Source organism: Triticum aestivum, chromosome 2B, assembly GCF_018294505.1.
Source record: "Triticum aestivum cultivar Chinese Spring chromosome 2B, IWGSC CS RefSeq v2.1, whole genome shotgun sequence".
Lineage (NCBI taxonomy): Eukaryota > Viridiplantae > Streptophyta > Magnoliopsida > Poales > Poaceae > Triticum > Triticum aestivum.
This window is the reverse complement of record NC_057798.1, coordinates 812,315,063-812,324,898: the sequence shown is the minus strand read 5'-3', so window position 1 is coordinate 812,324,898 and position 9,836 is coordinate 812,315,063. Positions and strand designations below refer to the sequence as shown.

The window sequence follows — 9,836 nt, the reverse complement described above, 5'->3', positions numbered from 1 at the left end:
GATGGTGAACAATGGGAGGTTGCCAGACTAGATGCCAAGTGCACATCCAAGGTACATAGGGTTGAAGACGAACTGCCGCCTGAGCACCCAGAATACCTTGTTATAAGCAGGAAGGTAGATGTAAACAATTTTGCCAGAGCATCCATTGCCCGTCCATTGAGTTGCTCAAGTAAGAATCTAATACCAAAGCCCCTATTTCTAACCAAGTTTAAGCTTTCATGTTTCACCACTTGGCCGATAAGGAGTGGGAGCCTACGGAGTATGGACACATGCATTAGTTTGCGAGGCGGGGGGTGGAAATCCTATGTGACTATAGGCTTTCGGTCAAAGTTTTTTAAACGTGTTTACCAATTCTGTGGGCGCGCTTAGGGATCTCCGTTGCGTGTGGGCCACTCTGACTTCGTTGCGTGCGTTCTCTTCTGGACCTATTGTTTTCTCCTGCCGATTCGCTGTCGTTGCTTTGGGCCCGGTGTTGCTTTTTGGCTTTTTTAACACAATACAGACGCAAGTGCTCAAATACACGCGCATACACTCGTCCCTATGAACGCACACACGCACACCATATCCCTATGAGCACCTCTGAAAGACTGAGCCAACATATTATCTTGAGATTTACGAAGTCACCGTAGGCACCTCGTCGTCGACGGAAACGTTTCCTTCCACTGAATGCACATCGGCGTAAATTCCGAAATAAATTTAGAAATAAATGCGAGCACCAGGACTTGAACGCGTAGCTGCCTGGGATAGTGTCGTTATTTCCGGTTGGCACGTGCTGTCGGAGGTTCTGAATGTCGTTATCTTGGGGCGGCTCTCACCACGTTTCCCCCTCTTCGGGGCTGCTGTACGCGCGATTTAGACACCTTTTGAGCTGGTCTGCTATTTTTTATACACTAGCACAAATGCCCGTGCGTTGCAACGGGAGAAACAAACTCTCGCACACCCCTAGCGAGCAATCCGTGTTGTCACTTCTCCTCTTTGGCATCATTGTCGATGGTGGTCACTTGTGTAACTATTTACGAAAAAAGTTATCAATCCCTATGCGGTGAGCTAGGTCATTACACTCTACCATGCCGATTTCATGAGTCCCTCCCTACACCAACTTGCAATTCTTTGTGCGGAGCAACCGTCACATTCACTTCATGTGGTTCAACACCAATCATGCCTTTACATATCATGCCGTGCATTTCCTTGTTTACCACACACAATAATAATTTTATTGACCACAGACAATAATAATTATTAGTGTAAATAATGTTAAGGTATGAGGTTATCAACTTGCCGACCGAACATAAGCTGCATACACCTTTTCTTTCTGCTCATATTTGTGAGCAAACTGGACCAACTTCTTGAGGCGGCTTATAAATTTCAGTTCATAGACATATATAAATTGGTCCGACGAGTTATAAGAAGCGAGTTGGGATAATTCAATAACCGAACTAATTAATTTCTTTGTGTTAGTTAATTGCATGCCATGTCTGGGTAATTCCTTTGCGCAATATTTTTTAGGAAAATCTCCTTCCTTATCTGATCACGCCCCGGTAGTATTTCGTCTTAGGATATTCTCTTTCCTCATCTGATCACGCCACCATGGTATTCCTTCCTTTTCCCGAAACTCTCCTTTTCTTCTTTGTACCCACTGGTATTATAATTCCTTAGGGTCATTATTATTCTCTCCTTCCTTATTTAAGCCCGCTGATCACGTCACACATTTAAGAACAAAAAAAAGATCACGTCACACATCCCATCCCATTAAATCTAAGCCACATATGTCAGCCCACCTTTGTTTCCTACTTCTCAAGGCTGCTTACTGATCTTGAATCACAAACATATATAAATTGGTAGAACACTATGTAAAGCAGCGAGGTGGTACTATTTAATAAGGGAACAATCTTTGTATTTCACATAATGATGTCCTAGCATGATTGGTCGCGTCCTTTGGTCTTGACATGCAACGTCTGGTGTTCATTTGCTCGTGAAGACGCTATTTTTTTGTCTGGGCTGGCTCCATGTAATATTTCTGCCTAGGCCGATTTTGTTGTTGTTATGTGCTAGTAGAGTAGGCCCAATAGCTAAAGCTCCGGCCAAGGCCCAGAGAGGCGATCCAGGTGCAAAGTTGGATCGAGATTTCTATAATTACCATGACGGAACGTACGTGAACGTGAAAATCAACAAAGCGAGCGTACGTGGAAAAAACTTTTAAGCGGGACGAAACCAAGAATATCACCTTGCTTTAATAGTAGGTATAGATATAGATATAGATATAGATTAGCTGATTTTCCGGCCACTTAAAAGGCAAAATGCTCTTCAGTACGAAATAGCATGCAAACTAGCTCCGAAAGGGAGGAAACATGCCATGAGTCTTCATTGCACCCTTGTACGTAAAAAAATTGGGGGCATTACGATAATTGTTTTGATGCACCTCATGTACAAACCGAACACTCTCAACCAAAGAGTAAGGATTTCTAACATAAACCGCCGCCTTTCTCACTCAACTACATTTTTTAGACTCTTTTGAACTTCAAACTTTTTCTATGATTAATACACAACATAAAAAGCCCATGACCAAATTTGGACACTTTTTGAGCTAGTTTGCTATATTTGATGCATTAGCTGATTTTCTGGCCACTTAAAAGGACAAAACACTCTTCAGTGTGAAATAGCGTGCAAATGAGCTCCGAAAGGGAGGAAACTTGGTCCATTGTCTTCATTGCACCCTTGTAGGTTGTGGTCAAAAATTAAGGGCGTTACAATAAAAGTTTGATACACCTCATGCACAAACCGAACACTCTCAAACAAAGTGTAACGGTTTCGGACATAAACCACCATCTTTCTCACTCAACTATATTTAAAAAATAGAATTTAAACTTTTTCTATGATTAATACACAACATACAAAGCCCCGGGACCATATTTGGACAATTTTTTAGCTGGTCTACTAATTTCGATGCATTAGCAGTTTTTCTAGACACTTAAAAGGGAAAAACTCTCTTTGGTGCAAAATACTACCTCCGTCCTGGTTTATTGGTCCCCATAGTATTTTGTGCCAAACTTTCACCATATATTTAACTAAGTAAATAATAATGCATGTTAGCAAAAATTATATCTCTAGATTCGTATTTGAACATAGTTTTGAGAGATATTATTTTTGGTTACATGCATTAAGATTTTTTTTAGTTAAATCTAAGGTCAAAATTTTGCACAAAATACTAAAGGGACTAATAAACCAGGACGGAGGTAGTAACATGCAAACGAGCTTCGAAAGGGAGAAAACTTGGCATGGTGTCTTCATTGCACCCTTGTAGGGTGTGGTCAAAAATTGAGGGCATTACGGCAAAAATTTGATGCACCTAATGTACAAACCGAACACTCTCAAACGAAGTGTAAACTGTTGCCTTTCTTTTTAAAAAAATCGTTTTCACTTCAAATCGTTTCTATGATTAATACACAACATAGACAGCCCCATTACAAATTTAAGAGTAGTCTAGGTTCAGTAAATATGTTTTTAATGATTTTTCATACAGAATATATGTGGCAGGCATCCCCCACCGCCCGCCACCGCTAGCTTTCTGAAATTTTGAATTGTGTTGGGCGCGGTTTGCTGAAATAATTTTGTGGCGGGCATAATTTTCACTTGTCACTGATGATAGACATACCTGTGGTGGGCATTACATGCGGGCCCACCATTGCTGTATTTAGTCCGCTAGAAAATTTGAAAAAGTTTAATAGTGGCGAGTTTTAAATTTTTCCCACCACTGTAGTTGGACGTGCAGTTGTGGGTGGTGATTTCTACCCGCCACTGCTACTTTCCCAAAATAGTAGTGGTGGGTTTCTGGCTGTCCCCGCCACTCATTTGAGGCCACCCATAAGCCTTTTTCCAGTAGTACACGTCCATTATCAATCTCACGTCCACTGCCACCAGCAACAGTCAAGCCGTGGACTCCGACGATGATGAGTAGGGCATGGGAGGCGGTGGGGGCTCGTGTCCCAAGTGGGATGGTCCGTCTCCCATGTTCTACTCTTCCTCGTCGGCAACCGCACCCTCACTTCACCGGTCTCATCCCCGCCCCTCATGGAGATGGCGAGATGTGCCCGACGATTGGCAGAAGGGCATAACAAGGACGAGACGCGGAGGATTGATGCCGTCGTAGGATAGATTTAGGTCCAATCTTCTTTAGTTAAAATATGTCCAAAATGAAATGAATGTGCCCCGGTTTAGATGAAAATCATCCGGTTTGCATGTAATTCATCCAGTTTGCGGAAATCAGGTTTGAAATGTATGTGGGTACTATTGGATGGCCAGTTCCTGCATCAGTGTCCGCAGACTGATCCCCCTGTCCGCGGACGAATGCAGTGCCCGATTTGCGGATCAGCGTTAAAGATGCCCTCAGATATTCCATTTTGAAATAAACTTCTCTTTTCCAAATCAGCAAGCTTCTAGCTCATGGGTATATTCATATACTAGCTTGTAGAGGACGCGCGTGCACAAATCTTGTGCATACAATGGTGTTGGTATACTGGTATGTGTGTGTAGGTTGTGTGTGACTGTGCCTTGTGTTTTCCAAACAACTAGACTTATGGCAAGTCAGTCTAGATTCCACAACGTATTTGACAAAATCCTGGGAGGTTATACAATTTCCCTATATTACATTGTTTTTTATTTAGTGCAGGGATAGTTTGTGTAAAAAAAATGTTCTTATCTATGTAGCACCTATAATTTATTTTTGGGGAGATTTCTGACCTGTTATTTTGTATAATAGGAGAGTGGTATATGTCAAAGGAAAAGTTGATTGAGAATCTAAAGAAGATAGTAGACGTTATAAATGAAGCATTCCAAATTTTGGATAAACTTGAGTTGTCAAGCATAAGTAATGACAATAGAAGACAGACAGTGGTTACCAATCCACCTACTATGGCAATTTCCTCGCAAAAAGTATTTGGTTGAGATAATGACCATGATGAGATCATACAAATGCTTCATGAAAGGGATGGTCATATTCATCCAAGCACCAGCGACAACCTATGCTTTTCTGTAATTGGCATGCATGGAGTTGGCGGATATGGGAAATCTACCCTTGCGCAGTTTGTTTATGCCCATGAAAAAAAAGGACAAGCAAGACAACAAAGGAAGGCCATTTTGACCTTCTTATGTGGGTTCATGTCTCTCAAAATTTTAGTGTTGGTGACATCTTCAAGGAGTTGTACGAAGCAGCTTGTGAGCCTAAGGTTCCATGCCCTCAATTTAACAACTTGAATGCATTGGGAGAAGAATTGGAGAGCAAAGTAGATGGAAAGCGATTCCTTTTGGTACTAGATGATGTATGGTGCAATAAGGATGTCGGTAATCAGGACCTACCAAAGTTACTTTCTCCACTGAAGAAAGGAAAGAACGGAAGCAAGATCCTAGTGACAACTCGTAGTAAATATGCATTATCAGATCTAGGTCCTGGTGTGAGATATACTGCCATGCCGGTACCCGAGTTTGATGATACCGCTTTCTTTGAGCTATTCGTGCATTATGCCCTCGAAGATGGCCAAGATCAAAGCATGTTCCAGAACATTGGTGGTGAGATTGCAAAAAAACTGAAGGGGGCGCCTCTAGCAGCTAGAACAGTGGTAGGAAATTTACGTCGACAACAAGATGTTGACAATTGGAGAAGAGTTGGAGATCAAGAACTTTTCAAGGTACGTACATGACCTCTATGGTGGAGCTACTATCAGCTTGGTGAGCAGGCTAGGCGTTGCTGTGCTTATTGCAGTATTTTTCCTAGGAGACGTCGATTGTACCGTGATGACTTAGTTAGGTTGTGGATGGCAGAAGGGTTCATAAGAAACACAGATGAAGGTGTGGATATCGAAGATGTTGCTCAGGAAATCTTTAATGAACTATTGTCTGTCTCGTTTCTTCAACTAGGAGGTGAGGACTGCTATCATGAAGGAAAGTACTATTTAGTTCATGATCTGCTGCATGATTTGGCAGAGGAAGTAGCTAGAAGTGACTGCTTCACAATTGGCAATAACACAAGCTACAAAGGAGATGTTCGCCATCTTTTTGTTCAGAGATACAGTATGATGCAGCATTGATTATTGAGAAGATTCTTGAATTGGCAAATTTGCATACTCTCATCATTTATAGTGTTGGAGAGGATACACCAGTTGAGGAAACAGTCATTGAGAGCATACTTACTAGCATGGACGGTGATGCATTTTCTTATACACCAAATATATTGTCCATCCCAGAATCTATCAGCCAATTAAAGCATCTACGCTATCTCGCTCTCCGGGCATATGGATGCACATTAACTTTACCAACAACACTGAACCACCTTTACCAGATGCAGCTGCTAGTGCTAGATTTCGGTCAATGCGACGATTTGGTATTTTCATGTGGTGATCTTATCAACTTGCGGCATGTATACAGCGGTTCCATAAAATTTCCGAACATGAGTAGGCTTGTAATCAGAGAGTGTAGTATGTACTGTATGTCCCTTCTCCTTCCTTCTGAATGTAGTTATGAATGTAGTTACGTCCATTCATTTGAGTTCGGCTGCATGTAGCGATCAGTTTGGTTGGTACAGCAATTTGCTGGTCAGCGTACATCCTTCAGCTTCAGGCCCGATATGACGCCATGGTCAAACAAGTCAAGGTGCAGTGGGCCCCGCTTTCCACATGCTGAGTCGTACCAAGGAGAGGGAGATTTCTGCACCCCTAACGTGCGGGGGACCCCTTGCCAATGAGGCAGCGACACATGACACGCAAGGCCAACACCAAGTTTGCTGGTATAGCGACACATGACACGCAAGGCCAACACCAAGTATACTATTAGACCGACCAAGAAACGCCCTGCGGCGATTAGAATAGCGATCTAGGTTTTGACCGCCGCCGCCGGCGGCGGCGGCCGTTGATCCTGTGTTACAGGTCATGGGCATCTTCATGCAATTACTTTGATGATCTGACGAGAGAAGGAGACGTGATGCGTTCATGCATGGATGTGTTGCTCCCGGCTGATGCGTTGATGCAGTGTTCCTAGCTACAGCCTAGACGCTGCTGATAATGCGTTGCTCCCGGCTGTTTCAAAGGATTTGACGGCTGCGTTGTTCACGTCCCAGCGCTCGCTCCGCGGTGCTGGTTTTTTGTCCCGGCACAGCTCCACTGAAGGTGCTGTGATCGGTTTATGGTTCTTACTTCGTCAACTACTATTTGTCCCTCCGCATCGCAACTGCTGCGGCAGGTTTCTTAGAACAGTTTGTCTGATTTGTTTCGGAGGAACTGAACGTAATGAGGATATTAAGTTGGAATTGCCGAGGGCTTGGGAACGCCCCGGCAGTGCGTGCTTTGCTGGATGTCCAGCGAAGATGTGACCCCGAGGTGATGTTTTTGTCGGAGACACACCTTGACAGTTATCCGGCTGAGTGTCTACGTCGAAGGCTCAAGATGGACCAGAAGTTTGTTTGTCCCAGTGATGGAAGGAGAGGAGGTTTACTGCTGTTATGGAAAAATAATGTTAAAGTTCAAAGATTAGCATTAGACTCTATGTTCATTGATGTAAGAATTGAAGAAAGTAATAACGTCAGTTGGCGCTTGACCGGGATGTACGGTGAGTTTAGATGGGAAAATAAACATATGACGTGGAGTCGTATGCGACAGTTGCATCGTAGCAACAACTTACCATGGCTGCTGATCGGTGATCTGAATGAGATCCAATATCTACATGAGAAAGAGGGTGGAAATCCAAGACCAATCCATTACATGCAGGCTTTTCAAGAGGCAATAGATGACTGTGAATTGCATGACATGGGGTATATTGGTGATCCCTTCACATGGCATAGAGGCAGAATACGTGAAAGACTAGACAGGGGACTAGCCAATGAAGGCTGGTCGATCTTGTTCCCTGATGCAGCATTACAAAATTTGGAATATAATCACTCTGATCATCGGCCCCTATGTGTGGATACAGACTATTTTTCTCACAATCAGATGGGAGGAAATAATGCACAGGTCAAGCGTTTTGAGGCAAGATGGTTGCGGGAAGAAAGCTTTAATGATACTGTTCTTAATGCTTGGACAAATGTAGGTGCTGATCCTAATGCTACAAGTATTTATGAGAAGCTCAATAAAATGCATGCAATATTCCACGATTGGGACCAGCGTGTCCTTAAGAAACCAAAAAAAAGGTTGCGCAAGGCCCAACGTGAGCTTGAGAGAGTCATGGCTGGTCCTATGAATGATGATAGTGACGTAAAGAGAAGGGAATTGGCTGAATTGATTGAGTACTTGCTTGAGTTGGAGGAGATTCAAACAAGACAGAGGTCACGGGCGACCTGGCTTACGAGCGGCGACCGTAACACAGCGTTTTTTCAGGCCTTTGCCTCGGCAAGGAGGAAAAGGAACTACGTCAAAAAACTGAAAGATGAAGCAGGGAACTGGCTTGAAGGTATGCCGGAATTAAACACTCACATTCAGAATTATTTTACTCACCTGTTTACTTCGGAGGTGCAGCATACAAATCCAAATCTTTTACAAAAGGTTCAACGCAAAGTAACTGAGCAGATGAATGATTTCTTGATGGCACCATTCTCAGCGGATGATGTTAAAAAAGCAGTGTTTAGCATTGGGGATTTAAAGGCTCCGGGGCCTGACGGACTACATGCAATATTTTTTAAGAAATATTGGCATATCCTAGGAGATGAGATCACTCATGAGGTGCTATTTGCTATTAATTCAAGACAGATTCCGAATGAATGGAATGACACAACTATTGTCATGATACCCAAGATTGACAGTCCAGAACTGGTAACTCAATTCCGTCCCATAAGCTTGTGTAATGTTCTTTATAAAATCATCTCTAAAATGCTTGCACTTCGGTTGAAAAATATATTGCCTGAGATTATCTCCCCTACCCAAAGTGCATTTGTTCCTGGAAGGATGATCACGGATAATATCCTTATAGCTTATGAATGTGTGCATAAAATAAAGAACAAGAGGGCTGGTCAGACTGGACTATGTGCGGTTAAATTGGACATGCACAAGGCATATGACAGGGTGGAATGGTCCTTTTTGCATGATATGATGGTGAAGTTGGGTTTTCATGAACAATGGATTGAAATGATAATGGCTTGTGTTGGCTCTGTTAGATACAAAATAAGGTTTAACTCTCAGGAGACGGATGTTTTCACCCCGACTAGGGGTATTAGGCAGGGGGATCCACTCTCCCCTTACCTTTTTCTCCTTTGTGCAGAAGGTCTTTCTAGTTTATTGCAGTTTGAAGAAGAAGCTGGTGGCATAGAGGGAATTAGAGTGTGTAGAAATGCACCATCAGTATCACACCTTTTATTCACTGATGATTCTCTGATTCTCATGAAAGCAGACGTTTTAAATGCAGCTTCCTTACATCATGTTCAAGATGCCTACTGTGAAAGCTCGGGACAATTGGTGAGTTTGGCTAAATCTAGTATTTTTTTTCAGTCCTAATACACCTGCAACTTCTAGGACTGAAATATGCCAGGAGTTACACATTGATACTGAGGCATTATCAGATAAGTATCTTGGGCTGCCAGCTATGGTGGGTGCAGATAGGAGTGATTGTTTCAGGCATTTTAAGACAGAATAAAAGAAAAACTGAAGGGATGGATGGAGAAACAGTTGTCTACTGGAGGGAAAGAGATTTTACTTAAATCTGTAGCCCAGGCCATCCCAGTCTTTGTGATGTCAGTTTTCAGCCTGCCAAAGGGCCTATGCAAGGAGATAACTGATTTGATAGCACAATTTTGGTGGGGGGATGATGAGGAACACAAAAGAATGCACTGGTATACATGGTGGAAGCTTTGCTACCCAAAAAGT

The 9,836-nt window shown here is 42.8% G+C and overlaps 1 pseudogene; it reads left to right on the top strand.

Annotated features, from left to right (window-relative positions):
• The first annotated feature begins 4,767 nt into the window (after positions 1–4,767).
• LOC123039784 (putative disease resistance RPP13-like protein 1) lies at positions 4,768–9,606 on the top strand (annotated as a pseudogene).
• Positions 9,607–9,836: the final 230 nt, after the last annotated feature.